We start from the raw sequence: 15782 nt of genomic DNA, 5'->3' as shown, positions 1-15782 counted from the left end.
AGAGATCAGTCTTCCTAAAGTCCATCACCATCTCCTTTGTCTTACTGAAACTGAGCTGCAGATGATTCAGCTTGCACTATTTGACAAAATCCTCTACCAGGTCCTTGTATTCATCCTCCCATCCTCCCTTTATACACCCAACTATTGCTGAGTCATCAGATAATTTCTGCAGATGACATTAGTCAGTGTTGTATCTAAAGTCTGAGGTACAGTATACAGGGTAAACAGGAAGGGAACCAATACAGCCCCCTATGGGGCCCCAATGCTGCTTATAGCCATTGGCTCTGAAGCCACACAAACTGTGGGCTGCCAGTCAGGTAGTCTATTATCCAGGATACAAAGGAAATGCCAACCTGCATTGAACAGAGCTTTTTTTCCCCTTCAGCATTGAGGGCTGTTTGGAACTGAAAACACTTGAGAAATCAAAAGCACTGCTTATCCAAATGGGAGTAGGCTCTGATCAGCAGGTAGATGACAGCATCATCAACTCCAGTGTGCTCCTTGTAGGCAAACTGCAGGGGATCGAGGGCTGATCTGACCAGGGGTCGGCGGTGAGCCAGGACCAGTCTCTCTGGGGCCTTCATGATGTGTGAGGTCAGGGCCACTGGACGGTAGTCATTCAAGACTTTTAGTTGGCCTTACTTGGGTATTGGTACCATACATGATGGTTTCCACAGAGCCAGGACCCTTTAATGATAATATCGTAAACTGGGTAAGTAATTTGCTAAGATTGGGGGTGTAGTGGATGCTGAAGAAAGCTGTCATGGCTTTCAGAGGGATCTATATTTGCTGGAAAAATGGCAGATGAAATTTAATTCAGATGAGTGTGAAGTGTTGCACTTCGGAGGGGCCAACCAAGGTAGGTCTTACACAGTGAATGATAGGGCACTGAGGAATGTAGTAGAGCAAAGGTATGAGGGAATACAGGTCCATAATTCATGAAGGCGGCATCACATGTAGATGGAGTTATAAAGAAAGCTTTTGGCACATTGGCTGTCAGAAATCTAAATATTGAGTGCAGGAGATGGGATGTTATGATAAAGTTGTATAAGACATTGATGAGGCCTAATTTGAAGCATTGTGTGTAGTTTCGGTCACCGACCTGTGGGAAAGATGTAAATAAGGTTGAAAGAGTACAGAGAAAATTTACAAGGATGTTGCCGGATCTGGAGAGCCTGAGTGATGAGGCAAGATTGAATAGGTTTGGACTTTATTCCTTAGGATGTAGAAAATTGAGAGGAGATTTGTATACAAAATTATTAGAGCTATAGATTAGGTAAATGCAAGCAGGCTTTTTCCACTGAGGTTGAATGGGACTGCAGGGGTGGAAGGTGAAAAGTTTAAGGGGAACTTGAGAGGGAACTCCTACACTCTTGAGAGTGTGGAACTTGCTACCAGCACAAGTGGTGCACGCGAGCTCGATTTCAGCCTTTAAGCAAAGTTTGGATAGGTACATGAATGGTGGGGTCATGCAGGTCTATGGTTCTTGTGTAGGTCGGTGGGAGTAGGCAGTTTAAATGTTTTCAACAAGAACTAGAAGGGCTGAAGTTCCTGTTTCTGTGCTGTACATTACTGTGACTCTAAAATGAGAGCTGACCAATAAATATTCTGTTTTTAAAGATTAATTGCTGCTAGTGTGTTTACATTCAGAGTAGTCCATTATAAAAATACTTTTTTTGATAAAGTACTTTAGTACACCGTTGAGAAGCATTTCAGAACTGAATCTATGATCAGTCAGTGTAGTAATGGAGTGAATATGTTTATTGGTTACTGTGTTACTCACAGCAGAATTTAATAAACAGTATTTACAAATGACAAATTAACCTATTTCAAATTGTATTGTTTCAGGGTGGAAATGATAAATAGAGCATAAAGGTACCTCTTCATTGCACTTGAGTATTAGTAGCGCTGTAGAGCTAGTTTGGGTCTCAAATTAAGGTTTTACCGAAGGCAAATACCTGTTTTTTATTTATCACTTTTTGGAATTTGTATTCCACTGGCAAATAGGCATTTATAAGACCATAAGATATAGGAGCAGAATTAGGCCATTTGGCCCGTCGGATCTGCTCTGCTATTTCATCATGGCTGAGCCAATTTTCCTATCAGCCCCAATTTCCTGTCTTCTCCCCATATCCCTTCATGTCCTGACCTATCAGAAATTTATCAACCTCTGCCTTAAATATACATAAAGACTTGGTCTCCATGCTGCCTGTAGCAAAGAATTCCACAGATTCAGCACTTTCTGGCCAAAGAAATTCCTCCTCATTTCTGTTCTAAATGGACACCCCTCTACTCTGAGGCTGTGTCCTCTGGTCTTAGACTCTCACACCATAGGAAACATCCTCTCCACATCCGTGCTATCAAGGCATGGATTTGCCATTTCTTTGTCTATTCTATATAACTTAACATATAACATAAAAAGAATCGGTCCCAACACCCACCCCTGTGGAACACCACTGGCCACCGGCAGCCAACCAGAAAATCTCACTTTGTTCCCAGTCTTTGCTCTTGCCAATCAGCCACTGCTTTATCCATGCTAGACCTTTTCCTGTAATACGACGGGCTCAGGGCTTGATAAGCAGCCTCATGTGCAGCACCTTGTCAAAGTACTTCTGAAAATTGCCCATTTTTAATTGTTCTCAAGAAACTTCTGGGATACACATGAATGGGCTGATAAGTTTTGATTCATGTAAGTATGGGCTGTTACATTTGCTGATGAACTATAAATAGAATCAAACACTGCACAATCATCAGCAGAAGTCCCCATGACTGACCCTCGTGCCCAAAGGAAGGTCATTGAAGTGGTTATTGACATTTGAGTCCAGGACACTGCAGTGAACTTCCAGTACGGGACTGATTGATGTATAACAATCAACAATCTTGTGCAAAATATGCCTCCAAACTGGGTATGTTTTTCTGTTGTTGCCCATCACTTTGATTTTACCATCATTCTTTGATGTCACACTCAGTCAAATGCTGTCTTGATGTCAAGGACAGTGTACCCTCACCTAACTCGGCCCTCTGCTTAATGCTTAGACCAAGCCAGCAATGAAATCTGGAGCTGACTAGTCCTGACAAATTCCAGCCCAGTAATTGATAAGCAGATTATTATTATTGATTAAGATTGATTATTAGTAAGTTAGAGCTGCTTGATAGCACTGTCAACGTCATCTTCCATCACCTTGCACCAAGTGCACTGAGATGCAATCAGTAATTCAATGAGACTGCGAGAGTGACCACTGTAGAGAGAGCTGACAATGTACAGTAGCCTTGATGCAGGACAACAATAATTAATTGAGATTGGGATTTGATGACCAAAATCCTGTGCAGTTTTGTTCTTCGAGCATGTTCCTCTGCACTGTTTATCCCCTTTCATTCTCCTGACCTGTTCTGAGAAATTGTTGTTCATCTTTGCCTTACTGATTGAGATTTCCTCTTCATTGAAATATACTGTGATTAAGGTATGGTCTGGGAGCTCAGGATTTGTGGAACATACATTCAAATGGCTGATGGGGGATATTCAGATTTATAATCGTTACAATCTGCATATATTAGCATATTTCTTCATTGGTTTGGTTCATGATTTGAAGGCAGCTTAAAGATGCACGTTTTAAAGCAGACATAAAAATAAATGTAGTAGTAGTCTGGTCACTTCAAGTCAACTATGATGTTTTCCTAAGCAGTTGTCTATTGGTGGGTTTTCAGGTGCTTGTAGATTTAGGATCCTCATATCCAGGATGTTTGTGTGGATTCCCTTAATACAGAATGCCTGTGTATGACTTTGTCTAAAATGGGGAATCTAATGCACAGGCAGCCACTATATGATCCTTAACAAGGATCAAGGTCCAGAGGCATGAGTGCAAGACAACTGGAAACTCTTCATTGCCGCAGCCTTCCTCCACCTTCACTGCCGTTGTGATGTGTCGTCATCTTCCGCCAACTCCACCCTTGAAGTCTTGGTTGGATTGCACTTTCACTGGAACCTTCCCCTTGACCTTATCCCCATGGGTGACCCAACCAGGAGCTAAGTGCCAGGTGGCTAAACTCCAGATGGCATCATTCTCAGTATATCAGGAACTCAGAAGCCTCTCCACCATGACCAGGTGTCAATCCTCAGAGAAGAAAAAAAAAGATGGACAGTGAAATCATCCCTCCCATCTGCCACGCCTTGCAAACTGATGATGTTTCTGGAGCTAAATCAGAAGTTAAAGTAAATGCAAACTCTTGTTCTCAAGCCATCCCTTAAAGGTAAGATATCTCCACGGTGGTGCTGTGGTTCCTGAGGTGGTTGATGAGGGCAATGTCAAACCCATAGTCTTTGCCACCAGTGGGATAGGAGGTAACTGACAGACAAGGAATGTGAATAGATGAGGTGATGTTCTTTATGACAGCTCAAATGCTTCTCTGTTTTCAGCAGTCATGGGCCAGGGGATTGCTGCATTTCAATGTGCCTATTACAACTTGTCCAAGCAGAAAGTGAAAAATTCCTCTGTCCTCTTCATAATTTGCTGTGATGAAGCTTCAAGCATCTGTTTTGGGAGGTTGGTGTCGGCACACAAGTGACATGTCCTCCATTTCAGGACTGACTGAGCATAATTAGGACCTCAATGCTGGATATAATAGTCTGTGAGAGAACACAGATATTGGCTTGTTTAACTGCCAGTGGCTTTGAAGGGTTTTGCAGAGACAGCCTCCAATGTTTTGAGATGCATGCTGTCTCAGAACCTATAAGAGAGTAGAAATTATTGATGAAGGGTCTTAGCCCATAATGTTGACTGTTTATTCCTCTCCATACATGCTGCTTGCCCAGTATTTTGCATGTGTTACTCTGGATTTCTAGCATTTGCAGTATCTGTTTAGAAATGATTGATGCCTAGTAGACATTGAGCTTCACACTTGTTTGAAATTTTGATTTTCACCATGTTTTCTTAGATGATGAAAGGCTGTGCTATTGCTCTGAAGAGAGGGGGTAATTTAATCATGAATCTCCACCTTCACTGAGAAGTGCCCCAAGGTACAGGAAGTTGTCCACGTCATTAATGTCAGTAATGAGGGATTGGAATGGTAGTTAGCAATATTCTACAGCAGGTCACTTATTTTGTGCATGGTAAATATAATACCAATTCTTTCAGATGCTTCACTGAACTAGCCATTGACTAGCTGGAACTCAGCTTCCAAAGTTAATGATATAGAAGTTTTGATGATTACTGCTAAAGTGTCTTTGTTGCTGGAGTGGAGGTAATTCAGGTTGAAAAGGTTCCCATTTATCTTCTTTGTTCACTGCGTTCAACCTGGAAAGGTACTGGATCTGAGGAAGGATGCTGTGGTAAGAAATAATGAGAACAATGTTGGAGCAATAAACACAAATAAACTCTTCTCAGACTTCCAGCCGGGTACAGATATTGATCTTAATCGACGTTTTGACGACAAACTCTTCCATCTTCATCGGGGATGATGCTTGGGCATGTTTTGTCCAGTGTTATTTATACCCTTATATTCCGTCTTTCCTGATTGGTTAGCTCTCATCCAATCAGGTTTCTGCTCTCCCACCTTGGTTCCAGTTCATACTTTGAGCAAGACCTTTGTCTTAGTGAAAATTATTTTCCTCTAGTTTTATTTCAAAGGCTTCTTTTACCAGGCGGTCCCAAAAGCCATTGATATGGCACAGTACTGTTTGCCCCTGGTCAATCCTACAGCCATTGTGAATGCAGTGTTCTGTTACCACCAATTTCTCTGGGTAACCCAAACGGATACACCGGTTGTGCTCCTTAATGCGGGTTTCCACCATGTGTCCCATCTGGCTATGATTTGAGCTTCCTTACAGGTTTGTGGATGGTATTAATCCAGTATTTCTTCAGCATCCTTGCGATCCTTCCAGAAACTGTGGAAATACAGGGAAGGCAGGTGGTAGCGACAGGTTCCACTTCATTGTTAGGTTTCCTGGTTTTTCCGTAGGCCCTCAACATCCAAGTATCCATCCAAACATTCAATTAACGTTGGAGATAGAGAAGAATATTTGTCTCCCGTTCCTGGACATTCTAATATGACGGAAACTGAATGGTAGCCTTGGACATGGCATCTATCAGAAACCCACTCACACTGACTTATACCTCAGCAATAATAACCATCATCATGCCTCCTGTTATGAAACCAGTAACTGGTTTCACTTACCAGCAAAGATAGATATGTCAGTTGAAGTCCAATGGTACTATTTTCAAACGTTTTATTCAATAAGGGCACAAACGTATGGTTAATACAAAACATTCAAATCGTCAAAACTCAATCTAAACACCGGTGTAACCATAATCAATCAGAAATAAGCTCTTTCGTTGTCTAGGGTATATAATACTGAGTCCAATTGGAAATATAAAGAGTCACTCTGAAGTCTGCAGGCTTTTCTCTTTTGGTTTCACGTGTTGGAGAGAGAGAGAGATAAAACGGAAAAACTTGCCCAAAACATCCGTGGAATCAGGGGAGCGATCTTCCCCGTTGTTAGTTAAAAAGCGATCTTCCGTTGGTTCCAGCCACAAACCCCGCATTCGGAATTTAACGCACGTGGCTTATTTCAAAATGGCTTCCCGTTCCCACGGGAAGCGTTATCGTGCTTCTTGGTGTCTCCTTGGTGCGTCTGAGGGTCGTCCTCTTTCAGACCCTTCTTTATACTGCCTCACGGGATCTCAGGTGTCAATCAGGTTGCAGGTGATGCAATCTCTCTCTCAACCAGCCCACTTTGCCCGAGGGCTTTACAATGTCCCTGCGAGTTGGCACGTCTGCAGTTCCCAGGTGTCTCCTGAGAACAATGCCACAGTCTCCAGCTTTTGTCCCAGTGGAATGTGGTATCCAGCACGTCGCTGTCTTTCCATTTCCTGTGTCCATTCAGCCTGTCTCTCTCTCTCTCTTGCTCTCTCTCTCGGGTCATTGACCCCCCTTTCACTAGGGCTCTTGCAATTCTCACAAAGGAGGGGGCTGGTATCATAACACCTCCCCTCTTAAAAAGGTTTTTACCAGCGGTTAAAACCCAGAGTGGTACAGTCTTACAGAAATTTTGAATCTAATACAATACAGAAGCTTTTCTTTTCACTACAGAGTAATACAGTTATACATTCAAATCAGCATCTAAACAGGTAACAAGTACAGTGCCCCTTTCCTTTAATACCTTAACCTCACGTGCCATGCTAACGCCTGGCAGCATCAGACTTCAGCTCAATAACCAGCTTATTTATTTGCTTTCTTCAGCAACATAACTAAGGAGGTGTGATCTTAGCTTAGGTGCATCTACAAAAGTTTATGCGAATACTAATCGTTTCGGTCGGTTTACTTCGCCGGCAGGTCTCCAAAGGTCTGTCTTTATTATTCACAGGCTTTGGCGCAACCCGTAAAACCTGCTTTGCTGTTTAAAAAAAATGGCATCCCCATTAACCGTCACCTCTTTTCTGGCGAGTCCCCCCGTTGGGACTTTGAGTAATTTGGCGTGGTGAACTCCCGCCCGCCTCGTTCATCGGGGCTATTTTTTCAACACCATGCCCCAAACTGTCAAGACCCTTCAGGCTATTTGTTTTTAATTCCAACTCCTCTTTCAGGTAGCATTTCGAATGCAACCTCTTCACACCCCACCCTGGCGTAACAATAGAGTGGGGGGCCCCGCTATTTCCCGACTCACTCTGTGAGCGATCTGCCAGGTTTAAAATTTCTTCCTTCGACTTGGGAACTACAGACTTTCCGTTTCCTTCAATAACAATCCTCATTCCCCCCTTAAATTCGGCATTAACCTTGGCCCCACTCTCGAATACAAACACCGTGGAACTCACACTTCCCACGGTTACCAAGGTTAACCCTTTTCCTACTGAACCAACCCTACCTGATCCACAAAGACGGCCGCCCCGTCCCCCTGAATCAAACACCTCAGACTTCCCCTGAGCTCTGTTACCAGGTTCAGCACCAGTGCGCCCCCATCTTGGACACACTCAAACGGGACATTGGCCCCTTCCAGGCTTTCAATACCCGTACCTTTTTCAAATTCTAACGTCCCCCGATCCTTCCAGTTACTCTCTAGGCAGCCCCCCGTTGGGGAAGGCGCAACCCTGCGAGCTGAAACAACCTCCTCGGCCATTTCAGCTGACTTCTCCACAGCAAGGATACCCTTCCTCTCTAAGACTGCCCTCATTTCACTCTCGGGACCATCGAGAACACCTTTAGAACTCTGAACTTCTTCAAACAATTCTGCCAAACCAGACAGATTAACCATGTCCAACTCTGGACATTTTAACAACTTTATCCGTTTCTCAACTTTAGTTCCTACCTCTAGGACCTTTCTCTTCACTAAGGGCAGGGCTATTTCCTCTCCCTTACCCCCTTTTACTTTACTGCTTTCTGTTTTACCACCCTCGGAACCCTCATGGTACAGGGTCGGTAAAAACATCTTGGCCAGATTACTGCTGGCCCGATTTAAACTGCTCTCGTTCTCAGCTGCTTTTCTCGACAGGCTGCGAGTGACCGCGCATGCGCGATAGCTTTGGGTCTCTAGGGGCGGGGCCACCGCACTCGCCAGTCTGCGGGTCGGCATCATAGCTGCCACCGTTTCAAAAAACAAGAAATAACTATCAACATCCGTCTCTTCGAACGGAGGTACTACTCTCAGCTCCTGACTAACATTAAACCGCCCTCTCCTTAGCTCCTCCCTCTCTCTTTCTCTCCCCGCTGCCGCTCTCTCGGCTGCTGCTAACTCTCTGATCCGAATTTCATGCTGTCTTTGCCTCTCAGCTTGATCCTGCTCGTTCTCCAGTTCTAACCCCTTCGCCAAATTTAACAAGTCTGCTTTGGCGCTCACCTCTAGCGCCGCCACAGTCGCGTTTTTCATAAATTCACACACGTCCATCTTTGCTGGTTTTTCTGTCTGGCTACCAGATCCAAATTACTTTTTTTTTTGACTTACAATCCCGATTGACTGACCTCCCCCTTTTTGGTGTCAAATCCCGAGACGAGAACCCCACTTGTTATGAAACCAGTAACTGGTTTCACTTACCAGCAAAGATAGATATGTCAGTTGAAGTCCAATGGTACTATTTTCAAACGTTTTATTCAATAAGGGCACAAACGTATGGTTAATACAAAACATTCAAATCGTCAAAACTCAATCTAAACACCGGTGTAACCATAATCAATCAGAAATAAGCTCTTTCGTTGTCTAGGGTATATAATACTGAGTCCAATTGGAAATATAAAGAGTCACTCTGAAGTCTGCAGGCTTTTCTCTTTTGGTTTCACGTGTTGGAGAGAGAGAGAGATAAAACGGAAAAACTTGCCCAAAACATCCGTGGAATCAGGGGAGCGATCTTCCCCGTTGTTAGTTAAAAAGCGATCTTCCGTTGGTTCCAGCCACAAACCCCGCATTCGGAATTTAACGCACGTGGCTTATTTCAAAATGGCTTCCCGTTCCCACGGGAAGCGTTATCGTGCTTCTTGGTGTCTCCTTGGTGCGTCTGAGGGTCGTCCTCTTTCAGACCCTTCTTTATACTGCCTCACGGGATCTCAGGTGTCAATCAGGTTGCAGGTGATGCAATCTCTCTCTCAACCAGCCCACTTTGCCCGAGGGCTTTACAATGTCCCTGCGAGTTGGCACGTCTGCAGTTCCCAGGTGTCTCCTGAGAACAATGCCACAGTCTCCAGCTTTTGTCCCAGTGGAATGTGGTATCCAGCACGTCGCTGTCTTTCCATTTCCTGTGTCCATTCAGCCTGTCTCTCTCTCTCTCTTGCTCTCTCTCTCGGGTCATTGACCCCCCTTTCACTAGGGCTCTTGCAATTCTCACAAAGGAGGGGGCTGGTATCATAACACTCCCAATGTAGAGCGGTTCTTTCTACTTTGATTAGCCGTGCAAAAACTATTTCGGACCCGGAGAGTCTCCCCGAGGAAATAAGATGATTACGCATGATATTCCTACAGAATGGCTCCAAGGTGAGGGAAATCAATCAGGCCCTGAAATGAAGAAGTTATTTGTCATATACGCCAGGAAAGCACAAGATCCTTTTTTTGCAATAAACACTAGTTTGCACTGAAATAGGGTCCATTATATAACAGTACATTAAGATAAAGCTGGCTTTAGGTTTCTGTGGGCAGCACAATTGAGGTTTTTCCACACTCCTTCAGGATTGACAGAGATGATGACTTTTGTAAGGCCAGAAAAGGATATGCATAGATTAATGCTGCCTCCTACATTTCTTGTGAGTTGATGCATAGGAACGGTCATGCACAATGTCTCAAGGTGTGAGGCAGAGAGCAGCTGCTTGGTCAGTGGAAAGACATGGTGATATGGACTGAGTGATGACTTACCCTGTGGTAGGCATTCTGTGATTGCCACTCTTGCATTTTCCTCCTTTCCTGAAGCATGTGATAACAGTTCATCTGAATTCCCATAGCAGTCATACTCTTCCAAACTTGGAACATGAGGATGTCAATTTGTGGTTAACTTTCCAGTCCACTGTAAATCCAGGACAAGTCATGGTTGAGGAGGAGTTGCAAGTGTTCCTGTTTGTGGGCACTGACTACCTGTCTCTCAGTGGTATTCACCTATAACTATCAAGCATACTGGTCTATACACCCTTGGGTACTTAGGCCAAAGATGGACTTGAAAGGGTGAATGATCCACGTTATCACTGAGTTGCAGTACTGACTGTGCTCTTTCTACCCACTGTTTGTCATTTGGGTCACAGGCTTGGAAACTTGCCTTGAGGTCCCTCTCGTGTTGTTTTTTTTCCCCCCTTGAGCTATGGAGGTATTTCCAATCCAAAAATGCCATACGTTTTAGTTCCCTAGAAATGTGATGAAAACCATCAGTTGTATGAATGAATTAAGAGCCTTTTAAAACCTATCATTTGAGAGAATTAATGCTTTGAAGCATCATCAATCACTTACATTTATATTATATCTTTGAATGTGGAATAATGTTCACAGTTTGCTATGATAATAGGAAATTTAGCATTAACATGGAGGTGATGATAGGTTGGTTGGAGATGGATTTTAAGGAGGGCCTTAATGAGGGAGAATAGATGGAGGGAATTAATGAGAAAATCTGTGAATGATTGAAGGTACAAATTTGAAATTCTGGATTTAGTGTTGTGCAATTAACCAGATTTGATTAGGGAGATTAAAGTAAAGGAACCTTTACGAGGCAGTGGTCATAATATCATAGAATTTATCCTGCAATTTGAGAGGGAGAAGCTAAAATCAGATGTGTTGGTATTACAGTTAATTAAAGGTAACAAAAGAGGCATAAAAGAAGAGTTGGCAGTAGCAGGAATGATGGTGGTCCAGCAATGGCTGGAGTTTCTGGGAGTAATCTGGAAGCCACAGGATCAGTTCATCCCGAAGAAGAAGAATTCTAAATGGAAGATCAGGCAACTGTGTCAGACAAGTGAAGTCAAAGACAGGATAAAGCAAATGAGAGGGCATATAATATAGCAAAAATTAGTGGGCAGCTAGAGGACTGGGAAACTTTAAAAAACCAACAGAAGACAACTAAAGAAGCAGTAAAGAGAAAAAAGTTGAAACACAAAGATACAGAACCTATAAAAAGTATTCACTCCCTTGGAAGTACTCATGTTTTATTGTTTTACAATATTGAATCACAGTGGATTTAATTTGGCTTTTTTGACACTGATCAACAGAAAAAGACTTTCATGTCAAAGTGAAAACAGATTTCTACAAAGTGATCTAAATTAATTACAAAAATAAAACACAAAATAATTGATTGCGTAAGTATTCACCCCCTCTAATATGACACACCAGTTTATCACTGGTGCAGCCAGTTGGTTTTAGAAGTCACATAATTAATTAAATGGAGATCTGTTTTTGGAGACCTGTGTGCAGTCAAGATGTTTCAATTGATTGTAGTAAAAATACACCTCTATCTGGAAGGTCCAACTGCTGGTGAGTCAGTATCCTGGCAAAAACTACATCATGAAGACAAAAGAACACTCCAAGCAACCCTGTGAAGAGGTTATTGAAAAGCTCAAGTCAGGAGATGCATACAAGAAAATTTCCAAGTCACTGAATATCCCTTTGAGTGTAGTTAGGTCAATCATCAAAAAATGGAAAGGATGTGACAGCTGTAAATCTGCCTAGAGCAGGCCATCCTCAAAACTGAGTGACTGTGCTAGAAAGGGACTAGTGAGGGAGGCCACCAAGAGACCTATGTCAGCTCTGAAGGAGTTACAAGCTTCAGTGGCTGAGATGGGAGAGACTGCACATGCAACAACCGTTGCCTGGGTGCTTCACCAGTCACAGCTTTATGGGAGAGTGGCAAAGAGAAAGCCACTGATGAGAGAAACTCACATGAAATCTCAGCTAGAGTTCGCCAGAAGGCATGTGGGAGACTCTGAAGTCGGCTGGAATAAGGTTCTGTGGTCTGATGAAACCAAAATTGAGCTTTTGGGCCATCGGACTAAACACTATGTTTGGCATAAGCCAAACACCTCACATCATCAGAAACACACCATCCCTATCACGAAGCGTGGTGGTGGCTGCATCATGCTGTGGGGATGCTTCAGTGCACCAGACCCTGAAAGGCTTGTGAAGGGTAAAATGAATGCAGCAAAATACAGGGAAATCTTGGAGAAAATCCTGATGCAGTCTGCAAGAGAAGCTTTGCTTACCAACAAGTGTAAAGCTAAAGCTACACAGGAATGGATTAAAAACACCAAAGTTAATGTCCTGGAGCAGCCAAGTCAGTGTCTAGAACTCAATCCAATTTGTGTCTGGACTTGAAAAGAACGTTCACTCATGATCCCCATGCTATCTGACAGAGCTTGAACAGATTTGTAAAGAAGATTGGGGAGAAGTTGAAAGTCCAGATGTGCAAAGCTGATAGAGACCTGTCCACACAGACTCAAGGCTGAAATTGCTACTAGAGGTGCATGAACTAAATACTGGGTTGAAGAGGGTGAGTAATTATGCAATCAATTATTTTGTGTTTAATAATTGCAATAAATTTAGACCAATTTCTAGATATCTCTTTTCTCTTTGACACGAAATAACCTATTTTCTGTTGATCAATGTCAAAAAAGCCAAATTAAAACCACCCTGGTTCAATGTTGTAAAACAATGAAACATGAGCATTTTCAAGGGGGGTGGTGAATACTTGCCAATAATATAAAATAGAATATAGATATATAAAGTTTAAAAGAGGTAAGAGTGGATATCAGACCTCTAAAAAGTAATGCTGAGTCGATAATAATGGGAGACAACGATGGTGGATGAACTTAAGTATTTTGCGTTAGTCTTCACTATGGAAGACACTAGTAGTCTGCTAGAAGTTCAAGAATATCATGGGACCAAAGTGAGTGTAGTTGTTGTTACTAACGAGAAGGTGCTTGGGAAACTGAAAAGTCTGAAGGAAGATAAGTCACTTGGACCAAATGGACTGAAAGAGGCAGCTGAAGAAATTGTGGAGACACTCGTGGTGATATTTTAAGAATCGCTAGGTTCCCCAATGTTTCCAGAAGCCTGGAAAATCACAAATGTCACTCCATTCTTTAAGAAGGGAGGAAGGCAAAAGACAGGAAATTACAGGGCTGTTAGTTTGGCTGCAGTGATGTTAGAATCCATTACTTTGGGTGGGCTTTCGCATAATTGGAGGTGCATGGTAAAGATGTCTGAAGTCAGCATGGTTTCAGTTAGGGCAAAATCTTGCCTGAAAAATCTGTTGGAATACTTTGAGGAAATAGACAATGGAAAGTTAGCGGACACTGTTTACCACGATTTTCAGAAGGCCTTTGACAAGGTAAAGGATATGCCACTGCTAAACAATATAGGAGTCCACAGTATTACAGGGAAGATGCTGACATGGATAGAGATTGGCTTACAGGCAGGAGGTAAGGAGTGAGGATCAGAGGGGTCTATTCTGGTTGGCTGCCGGTGACTAGTGGTGTTCTGCAGGGGTCAGTGTTGGATCTATTTCTTCTTACATTATTTGTTAATGATCTGGACGATGGAATTGATGGCTTTGTGGCCAAGTTTGTGGATTAAAAAAAGGTACAAAGATAGATGGCGAAGCAGGCCGTGTTGAGGAAGCAGGGGGGCTGCAGAAGGACAGATAGATTTGGAGAATGAGTGAAGAAGTGGCAGCTGGAGTATAATGTCAGGAAGTGTATGGTCATGCACTTTGGTTGAAAGAATAAAGGTATAGACTAGTTTCTATATGATTCAGAGGAGCAAAGGGACTTGGGAACCCTCATGCAGAATTCTCTGAATTGATAGAAAGGCAAATGCAATGTTAGCATTCTTCTCGAGAGGAATAGAATATAACAAAGGATGTAATACAACAAAGATGTATTTCTGAGGCTTTATCAGAGATTGGTTCAGTCAGCATCTTAAGTGCAGTGAGCAGTTTTGAGCCCCATATCTAAGTAAGGATATACTAGCACTGCAGAGGGTCCAGAGGAAGTTTACAAGATTGGTCCAGGGAATGGAAGTGTTAATGTATGAGGATCATTTGAAGGCTCTGGGCCTGTGCTCATTAGAGTTTAGAATATTAAGGAGCGATCTCACTGAAATCCATCAAATATTGAAAGGCATGGGTAGGGTTGACATGGAGAGGATGTTTCCAATAGTGAGTGGAATCTAGGACTAGAGGGCACTACTTCAGAAAAGAAGGATATCCCTTTACTACACAGATGAGGATGAATTTATTTGGCCAGTGGGGGGAGTGTATTGCCACACAGGGAAGACCACATTATTGGGTGTATTTAAAGTGGTGGTTGAAAGGTTCTTGAATGGTAAGTTTGTCAAAGATAGATCAGATAAAAATTTAACCAAAGAGGCTTATGACCTTCAGCAATGTTGTGGAGAAAGCTTGGGTTGTTGTTCAAGGACAAACAGGGATGAAACTGGTGTTTCAAAGAAGCCTATTTACACTGGGGGCTATATTCAAAATCAAAATATTACTGGTATTTGCCAATAAAAAAGATACAGATTCATATGAGAGCTTTTAATCCTTCACTAATGTCAGAAGTCTAATTTTCTTTTTCCACAGCTTTTTTAATCCATCAGTACAAATCACCACATGGATGCAACCTTGTGTCAGATCTTTGCTTGGAAGGTCCCAATAAAATGAACAAAGCTGTTTAATTCCACTTACATCTTTTTGACAAGGCTGGATTATTGAGAGAGTATGGTTGTAATAGGAATAATGTGGTAATCTTGATCCTCCTCTTCTCAAATTTAATTGGAAACTCTGACACCTAAATTTTCCCTTGTGCACTCTGCATTTGTTATGATTATGCACAAGGATATGATAACTCTGTAAACTTAACTTTTACAAATCAATAAGTAATATTTACGAAGTGTCCAAGTCTGTGAAAGCCTGACTGCATTTCACAATCTGTACTGTTCAGTGAGTGGGAAGTAATTTTACCTGTATATTTATGGATGAAGTAGTCTTGATGCCTTATTTCTAATCTGAAAGTCTCCTGAATATTTACTGTTTGTGCCCTGCAGTAATTGATTAATGTTTCCGAAGTTTGCCAGTTTAGAGTTGTTCTTCTGTTGTCTCCTTACTATGGAGAGCCATAATTTTCACTCGCTACAGTTTTGGCTTGAGGGGAATGTGTGTGAGCCCTTGCATACAAAGTGGTCTTGACAGAAGAAAAATAAAAATGTATTCATAAGGTTCCAAAAAAATAAGTGAGTTTTCTGTAGCGATTCTTTGGAGGGAGCATGATGATTTCTAGTCCTTGAAGCTAATTGATACACAGCAAATTCACAATAAGAGGAAGGAGGTTAAGGCCAT

At 42.4% G+C, this 15782-nt stretch overlaps 1 protein-coding gene across 9 annotated transcripts in view; it reads left to right on the top strand.

The window, feature by feature from the left end:
• dmd (dystrophin) overlaps nt 1–15782 on the top strand; it is a 1932045-nt gene that overhangs the window by 1433168 nt on the left and 483095 nt on the right. The window lies entirely within an intron of this gene.

Source organism: Hemitrygon akajei, chromosome 5, assembly GCF_048418815.1.
Source record: "Hemitrygon akajei chromosome 5, sHemAka1.3, whole genome shotgun sequence".
Classification (NCBI taxonomy): domain Eukaryota; kingdom Metazoa; phylum Chordata; class Chondrichthyes; order Myliobatiformes; family Dasyatidae; genus Hemitrygon; species Hemitrygon akajei.
The sequence above is the reverse complement of the archived record's forward strand: the minus strand, read 5'-3'. Positions and strand labels throughout refer to the sequence as shown.